This window comes from Equus caballus, chromosome 14 (assembly GCF_041296265.1).
Source record: "Equus caballus isolate H_3958 breed thoroughbred chromosome 14, TB-T2T, whole genome shotgun sequence".
Lineage (NCBI taxonomy): Eukaryota > Metazoa > Chordata > Mammalia > Perissodactyla > Equidae > Equus > Equus caballus.
The window spans coordinates 39,662,847-39,679,797 of NC_091697.1; the positions used below are offsets into that span (position 1 = coordinate 39,662,847).

General features: G+C 49.7%; 1 protein-coding gene across 4 annotated transcripts in view; it reads right to left on the reverse strand.

Annotated features, from left to right (window-relative positions):
• Positions 1-16,951, reverse strand: part of LARP1 (La ribonucleoprotein 1, translational regulator) — a 78,040-nt gene that overhangs the window by 21,050 nt on the left and 40,039 nt on the right. The window lies entirely within an intron of this gene.

Consider the following 16,951-nt stretch of genomic DNA (forward strand, 5'->3'; position numbering starts at 1 on the left):
ATTGGCTAAATAAAGTTTAACCATTTTTATATCCATTGAAAAGACAGTGAACTCTACTGCTGTGAAAAGATAAACACAATAAATGAGAAAAGTTACAATCCTATTTTTATAAAACAAGTCAAAAATGTACATATGTACATATACATAGCAGGAACTCTGAAAGGATATATAAGTATTATTGGGAGCTAAGTAGTATATTTACAGTGATTTGATTTTGTTTGGAATTCTCCAGTAGTTTCAACAAAGACAGACACAGGCTTTTTAATTTTTTTTTCTGCTTTTTCTCCCCCAATCCCCCCAGTATATAGTTGTATATTTTATTTAGTTGTGAGTCCTTCTAGTTGTGGCATGTGGGATGCCGCCTCAACATGACCTGAAGAGCAGTGCCATGTCCGCACCCTGGATCCGAACTGGTGAAACCCTGGGTGGCCAAAGTGGACTGCGAACTTAACCACTCGGCCACCGGGCTGGCCCCAAGATGGGCTTTTTAAAAAGAAAACAAATGTGTGTGTTTTTAGGGAAGTGGCTCTAATAGGCCTAGTCTCTTCTGTACCTACTTATTTTCCCAATATGGTTCTGAAGACCAAGGCTTCCTCCAGAGCCCCATGGGAAAAGACACATGCTGCGGCTCTGCTCACCCACTTCTCTCCCATCATTGTGTCTCCCTTCTTGGCCAACCATGCCAGAGGAAGAGCTGCCCCCAGTCTCTCAGTAGAGAAATTTGCCCAGCTGGTCTCAAAAGGAATGTTCTACTCCTTGATCAGATCCATGTTCTCTTAATGAGTAGAAAGAGTCCTTGCCTGGCTCCTAACTATGAGGCCACTGAATTCTTGGCTTCCACTCCCTACCGAAGACACTGCCCCCTCAAGACACCCCACATACCTTCTGAGAGCTGGTGCTGTGGAACCCAGCCCATAGCATCCCCCATGCCCAGTGCTGGATGAACTGGAGATTTCTAAAGAACTAGTTCTAGAGAACTAGAAAATCTCAGCCCCAAGAGGATAGAGCTGCTAGGCCAAGGGAGCTACTTTGTCCCAATTTTCTTGGCAATCCTGGGCTGGCCTAGAGAAGCCTAACACCACCTAGATCCCTGACCAGGCTGCTTCCAACAGGGCCCCGGCAGAGGCAGCTGTTACAGGATCATCTCCCTCCATTACACCTGCGCTACGCCAATAATCACTTCTCCAGGGACCCATCCTCCAGCCCCCAACAACACTCTCTGCATGCTACCAGGAGAAGAGAAGGCCAAAGAGCCTGCAACGTCAAGTTCATTAACAAGAAGTCGGAAAGGGGAATTAGGTTCAGAGGGAGAGGTGTTCTTGAAGTTTCCTCAAAAAGGCGAGGCAAAGTTTTCCAGGCCATTGTCTACTTCTTCTAATAAAAATTCTCTCAAAATTGGGAAGAGTCAGATCCTACAATCACCCTGCCTGACATTTCGTTCACCAAGATCACAAAGGGACACGGTAAAGTACTGAAAGTTCAGCCTCCAATTACTAGGAGAGCCCTCCTGCCACTAAAACACCCCAGTGATTCCCCCCCAGACTCCCCAATCCCAAACTGACCAAGGGAATGTGGCTAGTCTGTGCATACACAGGAATATTCTTCAATTAGTCCTGTGTGAGGTTTGCTGAAAAAGCCCCATCCCTAGGACCCACAGTGCCCTGCTCTTGCTCTGCTCCCAGAGAGGGCCTCAGGCTGTCCCTGCCCCAAGGAAGGACAAAGTGCCCTGGAGAGACAGAAGTGAACTGGGGAGAGAGAACTACTTTTGCCTTCAAGCAAAATTCCTTGATCTGTTAAAATCTAGGATCTGTGGGGCCTAGGGAAACTCAGGGAGGCTCGGAGGGGCTGCTGTTAACCCTGCAGGAGGCGAGAAGACTAGGATTTCTGGCTTCAATTACATATCCCTTTCTGGGTCCCCTCCCAGCCTCTCACCTTCACCAGGCAACCACCACATATACACACACATATGATACGGTTCCACAAAATATGGGGCCTGGCATCTGACATGGCTCCCCATGAAAACCAATCCTTTGTGCAGCTGCCAGTCCCTACATCCAGCACCATTTCAGCCAAATCAGGCGACAAGCCCCCTCCTCCCACCTCTGCATTCTGAAAGTTGTGCCAGCCACCAATGACCCAAGCCAAGCTCAGTAAACACTAAACTCACCACCCTCCACCTGCCCAAGGAAAAAGTTATAGAATGTTAGAGCAGCAAAAAGGACCACGGTTCCAATCCCCTCCATTTGTAGACAGGGAATTGAGGTCCCCAAAGGGGAGGGGCTTCCCCAAGGAAGAGCCAGGATGGGAGCTAGAAGTCTCAACTCTCTTTGTCCAGTGGTCCTTCCAGCTCACCAGAAATCTCATGCATCCACTGGTGGGAGAATGGGTTGAAAAACCTTCCCGGTGCAATCTTAGAACTTCCCTGGTGCTTCCTCGTAAACAGAGTTACTGATGGCAGAAAGAAGTTCTCAGGGAGAGAGGGCAGTAGAAGTGTGGCAAGGCAGGCCCTACATGGGGTCCAGGCAGGAAGGAGTTGCAGTCTACCTGCCCATAGGATCTGGGGCCCAGCATGCTAGGGGATGAGGATGGCACACAGAGGCCCTCGGAATGTGCTCCTCTTGGACTAAGCAAGATAGGGGCTAATGTGTATCTGGAAAAGGAGAAAAGCCACTTTCCGTCCCATAGGACCACAGTCAGCCAGGAGCCAGTACTGACTCTAATTCCAGGGGGTCAAGGGGCTTCCTAAATACACACATGCATTTGTGTATTGAATGAAGCACACTAGAATCTCCAAGTGCAGTTGTGGTGGTTGTGGTGGGGCACCAGGAGCCTTTTCATGAAGCTGTATTTGCATGGCAAACTATGTTTACTTAAGATTACTGCAAGTGCTGGGGAGCGGGGAGCTAAACCACTGCAGCCAGCGCTGGATGACAGGGAACGAGGGCCACGGGGTGGCAGGGCAAAGAGGGATTAACGAGCAGGGTGGCAGGAGCAGAGAGGGCAGCTCCCCTGCCAAGTGGAGTGGAGGACCACACCACCTGGACTGTCTAACCGCCTGAGATTCTCCGCACCCCAACTTTCAGGTCTGTGACACCCCTTCTTCACCTGAGCACTGTCTAGGAAAGCACAACAGCCCATCACTAAGCACGTGGACTTTGTTACCTGATGCACTTGGGCTGGAGTCCCTACATACCTTGCCCCTTGCAGAGCCCTTCTAAACTCAGTTTTCATCATCTGTAAAACTGAAGTCAGAATCACCTCACAGGGCTGCAGTGACACAAATAAACAGAGCATAGGAAGAGTGCCCAGCACGAGGTAAGTGCTCAATAAATGCTAAATATTACAATTCACATCCACAAAGGAAGCTTAGTATTTCCAAGCAATCCCCATCCTCATGGTTAAAGAGAAAAAGAAACCATCAATAATCTCTCAAATGAAAAGCAGCAGAGCATATGAGAAAAAAACCTCTTGGGGATCAACTGGCTCAATTCACTGCTTCAGATGAGCCTCCCTCCCCTCCCCCCGAGCCTGGCCTTCAAGGCAGGTCTCCCCAAGAAAGAGGAAAGAAAGAAGGGGTAATTTACCACCGGCCCCAGGAAGGCTTTGGCACAAACCTCTGCCGGGCTAAAGAGGAAGGAAGAGCAGAGGAAAGGCCTGGAGTTCCCTTTCAATTTAAAACATTGAGTCACTCAGTTTTTTACTCAGCATGGAAGAGGAAGAGGGCCCGGCCTCAAGGAGTCTCTCTCAGCCTACAAAGGCCAAGACCCATCAACTCAAACCAATAAGCACCCAGTAGAAAGCCAAATACAAGGATAAAGTATTTTCTATATTGTCTTATTCCAGAAAGATCCTAAAGCTGCTCATCTTTTGAAATACAAGCTACCCAGATCTAAGAGTCTAAGCAGGGACTTGGTCAACCACTGGGAAACTAGTGAAGGGTTTTAGGGGGAAAAGGCACATAGGTGAGTCAAACTCATCAGGTCATGGTAAAAAGAAGTGGTAAGGGGAAGGGAGAAGTTAGAATTGAAAGTAAGCGACCAGAGTGGGTGAAAGGCGAGATGGGGCTGGCCTAGATGAGAGAAGGCCTGCAGGACTGAGAGTGGGTGGCCAGACACGACTACTAGATTTCAGGCCTTAGTGCCAGGAGAACAGGGAAGGCCAAATGTTTATTTTGGGGCTGGCACCACGTCCTGGAGATTGGCATCTGAAAAGGTTGAGTTTACTCTGATTGCAAAGAACTTCTACCTTCAAGAACAAAGTAATTTGTTGGGTTAGGGGCTACATTACTTGAGTCCACATTCACCCATCTGCTGCCCTATGCCTGGCCACTATTAGGTAGACCTCCTTGAGGTAGCCCTCCCAGACCCCAGGTGAAGCGCGCCTGCTGCGTGCTCTCATGGCGCCCCACATGTTAACTGCCTGGTTACTTATCTACCTGCCCCCACCCAGACTCTCCGCTCCTGGCAGGCAGGAACCAGGCTGCTTTCAAAGCAGTACTCCCAGCGTCTAGCGCAGGGCCTGGAACACAGCTGACGTTTGTTTAACAAAATGGCGAGTCCACACACCCATCTCCTCTATAATTTCACACCAGAGAAGAAGAGAGGCTTTGCTTTCCAAGCGCTAATTCCTGAGACTACAGCCTCAAGCCTCAGCCTTCCTCCAGAGCCTTCCTCTGGCGGAGAGACAAGTGTCCTAGGCACTGCTGACTCCCAGAGGAAGCCATGACCCAGCCCCGCCTTGATTCAGAGGCAATCGATTACCTGAAATTAGTGCTGGGTCCTGGTCCAGATTGCATCAGTTGTGGAACCTTGGGGACACTACCTACCACGCTCCCCAAGCCTCACATTCCTCCACTGAACATGTGGCAATATTAGGTCTAGAGGTACGAGGGGAGAGAAGGCAAGATTTCAACCACCGAGAGTGTTCGTCAAAGCAGCGGAGGCCAGCAACAAGCTGTGGTTGTCATGATACTAACAAGCGCACGTAATACATAGTGAGCACTTACTAGGTGCCATGTGCTGTTCTAACACGGAATTAGTTCCTCTAACTGCTCTCTTTTTACAAATGGAAACCAAGGCACATGGTGAAAGGTTATTGGCCAGAATCACAGCCAGCAAGTAGGACAGCATTTGAAGCCAAGCAGTATGACTCTAAATCCTGTGCTCTTAACCACCAGGAGGAGGGCCCAGGTTACCTCCTCACTATGTGCAAGAGGGCAGGCCCTGAACAGCAGGGCTGCAGCGGCATCATTCTACATGCTGAGGAAAACCATGACCCACTGCAGGGAAACCTAAGGCCACAGAGCAGGGCAAGCGACACTCCTAGTACTGAACGCCAGCAACCTAACAAGCCCCCTCTCTCCTACCAGACACAGGCAAGGGACACTGCCACCAAGCACGACTAGCTGAAGTTGACACCCTGGCAGCCCTGTGAGGAAAGAGGTATTGCTTCCACGCCCACCTCCCAGTGCCTCCACTCCTGCCTCTGCCCCAAAGAGGTCGGAGGCTGCCCCCACCCACAGCCTCCCCAGACGGGGATGGCCACCTACCATTTGCCTGATCTGCAGCCCGGACCTGACACCATCTAAGGGGAGGGTTAGGCAGGCAGGAAAGAGTCTGGAAAGCCTGGTGTATTCTCAGCTGTTACCCAGCCTGGGGACAGGGTGGAGTCATAGAGGAGGAGCTTAGGGACCACAGGCCTTTCATCCCATCCCCACTGCCCCTAACACTCCCTAGGCAGGAACATTCTACAGAGTAAAAAGAATGCCAGGTTAACCCTCCTCACCTTGTTCCCCGGTTCTCGCCGCTGCCACTGCTGCTGCTGCCACCTCTCAGAGGCCTCTCTCTGCCCAGCCCTCCTCTCCCTCCCTGGTTTCCCCCAGACCTATTGACGAAACCTAGGAGGGGGCTGAAGGGTGCTCTTGTGGGGAGGAGTGGGCAGGCAGAGAGGGAAACCTTCAGAAGTCAGACCATCTTGAGGCTCTGCTCAAAGGAAACCGCCAGCCAGCAGCCAGCCCAGGAGCACAGTCTGCGCCCCTTGACCTGGGAGGAGGGGCAGGGGCTGCTGGGCTCCGGTCACATGATGCCGCCCAGTCCAGCCCAGCCTGGCCAGCCCAAGAGGAGGGGCAGAAGCCACTGGGCTCTGGTCACATGATGCCCATGCTGGCACAGGCCCAGGCCCAGCCACAGTGAACTATCTTTAGCCGGTGGTGACCCAGGCAGCCTGATGTCTCCATTCTCCCTGCCCAGACATGGGCCTTGCTACTCTGGGGTGGCTGTGGCCACCCCGACTGCTGGTACCAGTCCCTAAAGTCCTACCCAAAAGCTAATTAATAGTCATCACAGCTGAAACATATCAGCAGCCAGTGAAGCCCCCAGCCTCCAAGTGCTAGTTCCTTAACCCGGCCTTTAAGAAGAGCACATTTGGCTCTAGACAGAACAGAAATAATAATAACCACCCTTTACTGGGTGCTGAGGTGCCAAGGTGTCAAAAACTGATTTAAGTTGCTTTCTATGTGTGACTTCATTTAATTGCCTCAAGAAGACACCATTATTCCAGTTGTTCAGAAAAGGAAACTGAGTGAAGAGACTCACCCAAGGTCACACAATATATATTCTGTGTGACATTATTCACAGATCTCAGCATAAACTCTTTTCAAGGAAACCTTCTCTGACTGCCCAACTAGCAACTCTGGATCAAGTTCTAATTCAGTCTGCAATCTAGGTTCTTCAGAGCACTCACCACCCCCTGAAATGGTTGCATTTGTGTGCATCTCAATCCCACTAGACTGACTAATTACCAAGACCTACCATGTCCTTGGCAAGGTGCCACAGCTCCCTACATGCAGCAGCTCATTTATTGTTCACAACTACTGTAGGGAAGGTGATGATGATTCTCAGTTTAAAGATGAGAAAACTGAGGCTCAGAGAGGCTAAATAACTTGCCCCAGGTGACCTGGCTACTAGGTAGCAGAGCTGGGACTGAAACCCAGGTACAGCCTGACCCCACCTCTGGGCTGTACCAGCCTGTAAGACGTCCTATGTTGAGAACTACTGGGAGCTCCATGAAGGTAGGGATCTTTTCTACCTTGCTCACTGGTCCCTGGAACCCAGGACTGCAGCCTGTACATGGCAGATTCACAGTAAATATTTGCTAAACATAGGAATTTACATAGGTATGGGTGCTTCTCAAAAAACTTCCAGAGCATTTTCTTCTGGGAAGAGAGGTTAATTACCTCTTTGCATTACGAGCGAACAGCACAGCTGTGCAGTTTGGCAGTCCCAACCCCTTTGGAGTCTACATCTATGCTAATCAGTGCGCTTCAATCCAAATGCCAGGAGCCAGCTATGGGCAACAGAGGACAGAGAGGGTGCATGCAGCAGACAAAACAGCACAGGAACTCCCCAGAGGCCCCAGGCTATACCATAAATCACAAGGCTGGCTGGCAACCACGCCAGCTGGGGAGCACAGGCGCCAGCCAAGGGGGCAGCACCCACTTAAGAGCAGCCGAGGCTGCACCCACAAACATAGGCTTAGTGCTGCCAGAGCTTCTGAGTTTTCAAGAAAAGCATAAAAGTAAAGTGTATAGCAAAGAGAAATTTCCTGCTTTCTAAATACTGTTAATCAATTCACATTTTTAAAACCCTTCTTGGAGCCATATTTGGCTTGTTGGCCCTGGTGTGCTCTCCTAGGCCATGATGGACAGGCCAATCACCCGGTGGCTGGGCCCTGGGTCCAGGAGCCAATCCTCCCAGGCAGCTGCAGGCACAGGCCGTGCTCCACTGCCTGCCTGACTCCGCTATCCCGACGCAGGAGGCTGCTCATCTCAAAGCTGCTTTCCCCTGTCCCTGGTAGTCACCCAGAACCTCAAGTAATGCAAACTCATCCTTACGGTTCTAAATCTAGGGCATTCTGTGCTGCAAGAGGCTTCTGAATGCCTAAGAAATTACTTTGGATTGTCTTTGTTATTGAAGTGGAGAGGTTGAAAGGGACTTGAGAACTCACCCCAATGTTCAGACAGGAAAACTGATGTCCAGGAGGGACCAGGCTGTGCCTAAAGTGACCAGCGAATTGTTGTGGAGCTGGCACTGAACATTAAAGTCCCGCCTCGTGATCGAGAGCTTTCCCCTCAGGTTGGGAAGTCAATTTCCCCACCCAATAAAATATGCTCTATGCACAGGGGCACCCACTCACAGGGTGGGGGGTGGGACCTCAGGGACCCAAGCATTACAGGAACCGCTCCCCGCAACTACTGATGGCACCTGTAACAGAGTCCTGAAACATCCCTCTGTTTTTAAGGAAGATGACTTCTCACGTGGAACTGGACACATGACAGAAAAGAAGGGGTGCTCTGGCTGCAGTGGGTCTGGGAGCCAAGCCCTGCTTTCTCCTCTAACAGTACATCTTCCCGCTCCTCCAGAGCAGGCAGAACCTCTCAGCTCCCTCTGGAAGACCCGGGGTAGGCAGGCAGGCCCCGGAGGGCCTGAGCAGCTAGCTACCAGCACGGCAGGTCAGACACTCTCACTAACCCTCGGTTTCCTGCTCTCCGAAATGACTGAGCCCTAACAGCGCCAGCCCTGCACACTGGGGACACTTGGTAACCGGAAAACTCCAACAGAAAGGAAACAGACTTGCCAGGTGTCCCAAAAGCAGACTGAGGAACTTGAGGAGTTCTTGGGTAGAGACTAGCTCCCCCAACCTAGTTCAGCTGGCTGGCTTTGCCCCCTAGAAGCAGCTGATTTATTTGCCTCTGTTGCTGAGTTTGGGCCAGTCTTAGAGGCCCCTCCAGCACTACATACTACATCCCACTGGCAAAGAGAAGAACCCTAGGATGCCGTGGACGTGGAGACAGAGATGGCCCCACCTGCAGACTCCCCACGCCTGCTCACAGATGCCCTCGAGACACCAGCAGGTACCCTATTTCATTCCCTTCCCCTTCAGCAAATGTAGAGGGGGTCTGATCCCTACCCAAAACCCACCCCACCAACAATTTACTAGGCCGCTGGGCTATGAGGCAGGACAGAGCAGCAGGTGACAGCACAGACACTGAAGTCCACAAGAGGATGTTCTAACCACCAGCGGCCATCAAATAAGTAACTTACAAGGCCAGAGGAGATGGGCAAATCTGACCAATCTCTCACGCAGCCTCTCACTCAACAGGCATTAACCAGCCACACAGGAACGAGGGCCAAGCAAGCAGGCTCTTGAGGAGGCAGAAAGGCACCTTACATGGAAGATCCTAGACCTCTGTTGTATGATAGCTGCTAGTTCACAGGATTGTTTAACAGCTTAAATGAGGTCATAGTTATTAAACACAAAACTACCATAAATACATAATCATCTTTTTTTACCTTTGAGGCGATTCTTGAATCTGCTAAAGACACCTAATTAAATTTCCATTTCAAATAAATAGCAAGTAATTGTTTAGAACAAGTGTGTCCCATGCACTATCTGGGACACTTTTTCCTGAAACAATTATTTGCTGTTTATCTGAAATTCAAATTAAACTGGGCACCCCATATTTTTATTTGCTAAACCTGGCCACCACAGGAAGGAAGGACCATTGCCCCAGGTACTAAGACGATGGGGTAGTGTCCGGAGCCCCGGGCTAGCAGGCAGAAGACCAGATGCCAGTCCTGGCGCAGGCACTACAGCCCCTGCTGTGGGAGCCTGGCAAGAATTCCCCTCTGGGGTCTTCAGTTCCTCCATTCAGAGGCCTGTGGGCAGGGGGATCTTGTCATCTGCAGTACATCCAGTCCCAACATCCTTTGATTTTATCCTTACACTCATTGATCATCCTAACCACAACTTTAGATGAAGCCAGCTTTCCAGTGGATAAGCTACCTCCAAAACCACTGCAGAAGAATTTTCCATCATCTGAGGAGCTTATCAAAATGTGGATTCCTGGGTCCTGCCTCCAGAGATTTTTGCTCAGGAATGGTGGGGCCAGGAATCTGCTAGGTAATTCTAAAGTAGGTTTTCTCTGGACATACTTGGAGTTATTTTGATTTAACCCAATGAGTGTCGACTTAATTCTGACAGGAGTTACCCAGAACCACACCACCACATTTAATATTTTAAAATCATGCCTGCACTTCTTAAATTGGTAGTGGGTACATGGGTTCTTGTTTTAATATTTTTCTTTTTATTTTACATTTTTGTTTTTGATTTTTTTGCTGAGGAAGATTCACCCTGAGCTAACATCTGTGCCAACCTTCCTCTATTTTGTATGTGGGTCACTGTCCACTGAGTAGTGTAGGTCTGCACCCAGGATCCAAACCCGTGAAGCTGGGCCGCTGAAGTGGAGTGCATGAACTTAACCGGTAGGCCATGGGGCTGGACCCTATATTTATGTTCTTTTGCATTAAACATTTAACAGTTCCTTGAAAAGAAAAGTAAATGATAGAGCTGTTCGGATGGACAAGGGACCCAAGCTCCCTCCCACTTTACCTCCAACTCAGCCGGAGTTCCTGAGCAGAAAGCCTGTATGAAAAACCCTCACTTCACAACTGTGGAAATGGGGCCCAGTGAACTAGTAGGCTTGCAATACCACTTCCATAATCTAAGAACACCTGGGCGGGAAGTGGGGGCCGGCTTGGTTAAAAATGCAGATTCCTGCCTTCCCTCAAGTTCCAGAAATCAGTTTGGGGAGGGGAACAGAGCTTGGCCATCTGTAGATTTAACAAATTTCACGTGCAATGCTGATGCCAATTAATTTCTGAGAACTGAGCTGCCAATAGGTGAGACTGCCAGGAAGGGACCTCGGTCTTCAACCCCCAGTCCAGGGTCTCATGCTTGCAGACAGGTATTAACCAGCTCCCAAGAGCAAGAGGCAGCATGTTTTAATTACACAAACAGAAGCCAGAGGAGGGGTGCATGAGGAGCTCATCCCCTCCATTTACCCACCAGTCCAATCTTCAGTATCAGGAACCAAGACTGGTCAGGCCAAGAGCCACAAGCTCAGTGTCTCCACAGACTTGAGCTCGCAAAGGATCACGCTGGGCCGGGCTTGGGGTTTAGTTTCACAAGCTCCAAACTAAGGCTGTGCCAGAAGAATGAAGGCTCTGAAGGGAGCTGTCTCTCTGGCTCTTCCTTACAGCCAAATAGCCTCCACTGCTTTACCCTAGGCTTTGCATTTGCTCACCCAATGCCCTGAGGTCTGGGTCCCTTAAATCATGGCTAGAACTTACTAAGCACTGACCTCAGACATTCTGCTGTGGGCCTTCGTGCATTATATTTTTTAATCCTCACAACGGCTGAAGGACCATCCCAGTTTCAGAGGAAACTCAGAGGCTAAATGGCTAGCCAAAGGTCACACAGTGAGAAGGCAGCTGACATGAAAAGGTCTGAACTCCCGGGCTACCCTAGGCCTCTCTCAGCACTGCAGGAGACAGACACCAGATTCCATAGGTCCGCAAAGTGCTCCAGCTCAAGCCTGCAGGCCCTACAGGCGACTGAGGCCACCAGCACCAGGATCCACTTCTCTAAGCCTATTTGCTCACCTGCTAGTGGGGATAATGCCACTCAGCACAGGGGAAGAAGGGAAAAGCAGAGTCAGGAATCAAAGCACTATTTACTGCAAAGGCAATGCTCCAGGGCCACCTGCAACTGGAAGGCCTGGGCTCTGGCCCACACCAAGCCCAGGAGAATTTTGCCATCGCCAGGAGATCGGAAAGGGGAGGATGGAGGGAACTGCAGAGACCCTACAGGGCAAAGGACAGGCAGAAGAGGGGAAAGTGAGATGGAAAAGCAGGGGTTTTGTATAGGCCCTGCTCTAGGGCACAGGGGAGAGCTGAATGGAGCTTAAGCCACCCATCCAGGTAAATTACCTTTCCTTACCCTTGGTGACCAGGGCTACTCAGCTCATAAGGTACTCCCCCCCTCACCTATCACTGCACCTAAGTCTCACAATAACAGTTTGAGGTAGGAAGGGTGGATATGGTTCTCCTCATATTACAGAACATAGAACTGAGACACAGTGGGCTTCCTGGCTTGTCCCAAGAATATCAACTTGTTTTTTTGAGATGCCAGCCCTGGGCTCCTGCCACTCTACCGTGAACCTTGACCACTGGTAACCTGGCTTTTGAGGGGCCTGTGTGCCAGGCACTGGGGAAGTAATGGTGAACAAGACATCCTCTGAGGGCTCAACTCATAAAAGGGCTAATCTTAATTCCACCTGTAACTGGTTGATCTCAATCGCCTGGGACAGTGTACTGAGGATCCTTAGGCAGTAAACAGGCTCAGGAAAAGTCTAGGATCAATTAGTACCGTCTGCGGTGGGCAGGAGAAGGGTTAGCAACCACAAACATATCTATAATTCCAATTTGCAATGACCGAAAAACGCTCTTCATCTCAACAACTATTTAGCCCATCCTATGTACTATGGATACAGAAGTGGGTAAGATTGCCAGCCCATGAAACTAATGGTTCACGTGAGAGCTGACATGTGTGATGGTGGGTTCAATGGCCCCCAGGGGCCACTTTGTCCTCACCCCAGGTAAGACCTGCAACCCTCAGGACAGGACTCTTCGGAGGGATTAAGGCAACGCCCAGAAAGAACAAAATGCAGAAACACAAGTGACAATTATGGAACAGGTGCCCCTGTGCAAAGAGCACTGGGTTGGGAGTTAGGAAAACTGCCTACTTCCCCAAGGTCAGCCCGGATCACCCTTCTTCACCACCAGCAGCAGGGCAGTGCAATGGTTAAGAGCCTGGAAACCAGCGGGGGGTGGGCGAAGGCCTCCACTTGGGTTTGTCCTGGGGTGCATTGGTTTCCTCTTTGTACTTTGGCTAGTTGAAAATCCAAGCTCTTGGAAGGCAGCTGAGTGTGGCGGAAAGAGCACTGAAATGGGCTTTGGAATGCTTGCGTTTTAAACGGTGCATCCCTCTATGGCAGCCTGGGTCAGCAGCTTCCCCTATGTGGGCCTGCTTCCCTCAGCAGCGTGTGTGTGCACGTGTGCAAATTCTGGACCGGGCTCAGTGGTCTCAGATCCACTCCAGGTGCCTGCAGAGGGCAATGAAGGAACGGAGGCCTCACAGGCAGCAGAGCTAGGCTGTGTGCACCTGCACTCACAGCGAGGTAGCACTGTTCAGCTCCTTAACCCTTCTCATCAGGAAAATGCTGCCTCACCGACCAAGGCTGTTTTGAGGGCTACACGATAAGTGCCTGTGAAAACCAGTGTTTCTAAGTGGGGAAAACATAAGGCTCACAAAATATTACGATCCCATGTTTTTTAAAAGGTGTGTGTGTGTATATATACATATATATGTGTGTGCATACACTCACAAACAAAGTCTAGAAAGTGCTGTTCAATACAGCAGACATTAGCCACATGTGGATACTGAGCACTTATAATGTGGCTAGTCTGAACTGAGAACTGCTTTAAGTGTAAAACACACACCAGATTTCAAAGACTTAGTACAAAGAATATAAAATATTTTATTCAATTATATACTTTTTATATTGATTATATATTGAAATGGTAGTATCTTGATTATCTTGGGTTATATTATTTAAATTTACTTCACCTATCTTTACTTTTGTTAAATATGGCTACTAGAAAATTTAAAATTATATAGCTGGCTTGCACTGTATTTCTGTTAGGCAACGCTGGTCTAAAAGAATATGGAATCTTAGTAGTACTTATTATGGTGGTTGATGGGACAGACCATGAAGGGATTTATATTCTCTTTGCTAAAACATATTTGGACATTTTTCTACAATGAATTAGTGTTGCTAGAGTAAGTTGAAAAGATTTCCCCTTCAAAAGAAGTTAAAAGGCCCAACACATAATAGTATTTCCCATCCACTCTAGTAACCAAGAGCCGGGAGCCTCTCAATGCCTGTAGAGAGCCACTCCCCACCCCCTCCTACTGGCCCCGAGGCCACGCCTGAGAAACCACAAGGTCAGCACGGCTCTTTCCAGCAGGCTCCACGTGGCCTGACAGAGCTGAAGAGGAACATCTCTGGGGGAAGAGGGGTCAGGGCTCACCAGCAGGATCAGAAGTTCCAGGGCCTGGCTCACACCTACTCAGGATAGCCGGGGGCAGAGCTGGAACCTGCAGGCTGGCCCACCATGGCCTCGTACAGATTCATGCTGTCTGAAGATTTGTACAGGTCTTCTCTCAGAAACAGTTTTCCAGGTTGGGTATGTATACCTCTGTGGTCTGGGAGAAGGCAAAGCCAGATGAGAAGGCAGGAACTCTGGAGTCAGTCCGCCACTGGCTGGAATCCAACTACTTACTCACTATAGTCATGCCCTGCATAATGACATTTCGGTCAGTGAAGGGCCACATATACAATGGTGGTCCCATAAGATTAGTACCATACAGCCCACGTGTGTAGTAGGCTACACCATCTAGGTTTGTGAGCACACGCTAGGATCTTCCCGCAACGATGAAATACCCTAACATTTCTCAGAATGCATCCCTGTCATTAAGCAACGCATAACTGTACTGCGTAGCCTTGAGAAAACTACTGAACTTCTCTGAACTCATTTTCTCACCTGTAAAATGAGGATCATAACCGTAGCTAGAACCCATAGGGTTGTTGTGAAAACGAATGAGATGCGCGTGGTAGCTCAGAAGTTTGATAATCACATGAGAAGGAGACGGTCTGGGGCAGTGTGGCCTGGCTCCCCGGGGCATCTGTCCTCAAGGAGGCAAGCTTCCATAAGGCAGATTCTAGGACACCTGAGTAAGCCCACAGACATGATAAAGGCACACTGGTGATGGATGAGCAACACAGTCACGATCCAATCCCGTCGCACAAGTTGTGAGAAATGAAGGTCCAGCCAGGAGAAAGGAGAGAGTGGGGCTGAAATCAGAACTTGAATCCCCAGACTTTCAGCTCAGAGAGCTTGCTCTGACCCAACTCTGAAGATCTTACCTGAAATAAAAAAGCCACTGCAGTTTCTAACAAGAAGTCAGGAACAGAAATCTGTGACATAGAGAGCCCATGCCAGGCTCATTCCCCACCCTCTGGCCCCACCATCCCTGCCCTTGCTCCTGCTGGTGCCCCCATACTATTCACCCACACCCCCCTCAACTCCACCCTGGGGCATGGAGCCTGGGACACGCCAGGGGAAGCTGGCCTAGGCAGGGCCTGGTTCTGGGGCCAAGAGACCCAGAACCAGGGTTGAAATCTCGGCCTGCCTCAGGCCACAGTTCTGATTAATGGGCACAGTACAACTAATTCAGCTTCTAGAGAGTCTGAGCAGAGAGAAGGAAGTAAGAAACAGCAATCAGAAAACTTCCTCTCTAACTGGTTTAGACTTGGGGGAAAACAGCAAGTTAGTTAAAACATCAGCCCAAGTCACTATGCTATCATCCATTCCTTTCCATCTCTTTCCTGCGGAAGTCTCCGGCTTCCAACCTGGTCTCTTCCTGTCCCCTACCCGAGTCCACTCACCACAGAACAGAGTAATCCTAAAACAGAAATCAGATCATGCCACCTCTGTCATTGTTTTCAGAACAGGATCCAAACTCCCTAAGGTGCTCTCCAAAGGCCTCTTGCTTCTGATTTATTGAGCCCCTCACCTCTCATTCACACAGGCCTCTCTGTCAGTTCCTTGGAGAACTCTAAACTTATCACCACCTAGTACTTGCTATTCCTACAGGCTAGAATGCTCACCACCAGGCTCCTAATCGATTCCATCTTGACTCACCCTTAGAGGCATTCCCTGACCTCTATCAACATGAATAAGGTAAAAGTGATGTTGTGTTCAGACCCAGGACCTTAGAATACTGACAGCATCTACTTCCTGTCTCTTGGGACACTCTCTGGGAGTCCTAAGCCACTATATAGTAAGTCCTACTACTCTGGAACCACCAAGCTGGAGAGAGCACCTGAAGACACTCTAGTTCCAGCTGAACTCAGTCTTCCATCCATCACTGCCAAGCATGGGAGTGAAGTACCAAACATGGGAGTAAAGCTGTGGTGGGCCCTCCAGACCAGGGCACCCATCACCTCTATCATCGTCATAAAGAAAAGAATCGCCCAGTTGAGCCCTGTGCAAACCCTGATATACAAATCAGTGAATAAAATGGTGGTGGTTGTTTTTTTGAGGAAGATTAGCCCTGAGCTTACTGCTGCCAATCCTCCTCTTTGTGCTGAGGAAGACTGGCCCTGAGCTAACATCCGTGCCCATCTTTCTCTACTTTATATGTGGGACGCCTACCACAGCATGACTTTTGCCAAGCGGTGCCACGTCCGCACCCAGGATCCAAACCCACGAACCCTGGGCTGCTGAAGCGGAACGTGCGAACTTAACCGCTGTGCCACCGGGCTGGCCCCAAAATAGTTATTTTTTTTACGCTACGAAGTTTTGGGGTGAATTGTTAGGCAGCAAGAGATAACCAGAATTACCTTGTTGGCTTACAGTGTCTCCCCATCAGAAGGTAAACTATGAGGGCAGGTCCCTTCTGTCTTGATTCCATCAATATTCCCATGGTCTAACACTTAGTAGGTTACTCAAATAAATGTGTTACATGAATGATTTTCACTTTGGTAGCAGCCAACTTAGTTCCTTTCACACCAAAGATGGGCTCCAGCCCTCCTGCTTCTCTAGATAAGCCTGAGGACTCTGAGGACTTAGACAGTCTCTTGAGAACGCTCAGCTTCCCTTCTACTGAGCTGGCTGAGACTGTGATCCTGGCCTCCGCCAGACCTAGGTTCTAAATCTTAAGGCCAGAAGAGGGCGGGGTCTCAGCAACCACCCAATCTAACCAGGTACAGGATGTCAGACTCTTCCCAATAACATTCCTGCCAAGAGATGGGCCACTACTGTCTGCACACTGCTGAGGGCACTCACAACCTTCTGGGGCAGATCATTTTAGCCCAGCATTTCCCAGAAGCCTAGGACAGAATCTCCCATGCCTAGGTAGAAGAATCCCACAGGTTTGGCCAAACTCTCGGGGACGGCACTCCGCAGCCAGTCTAATCGGGAGGGGC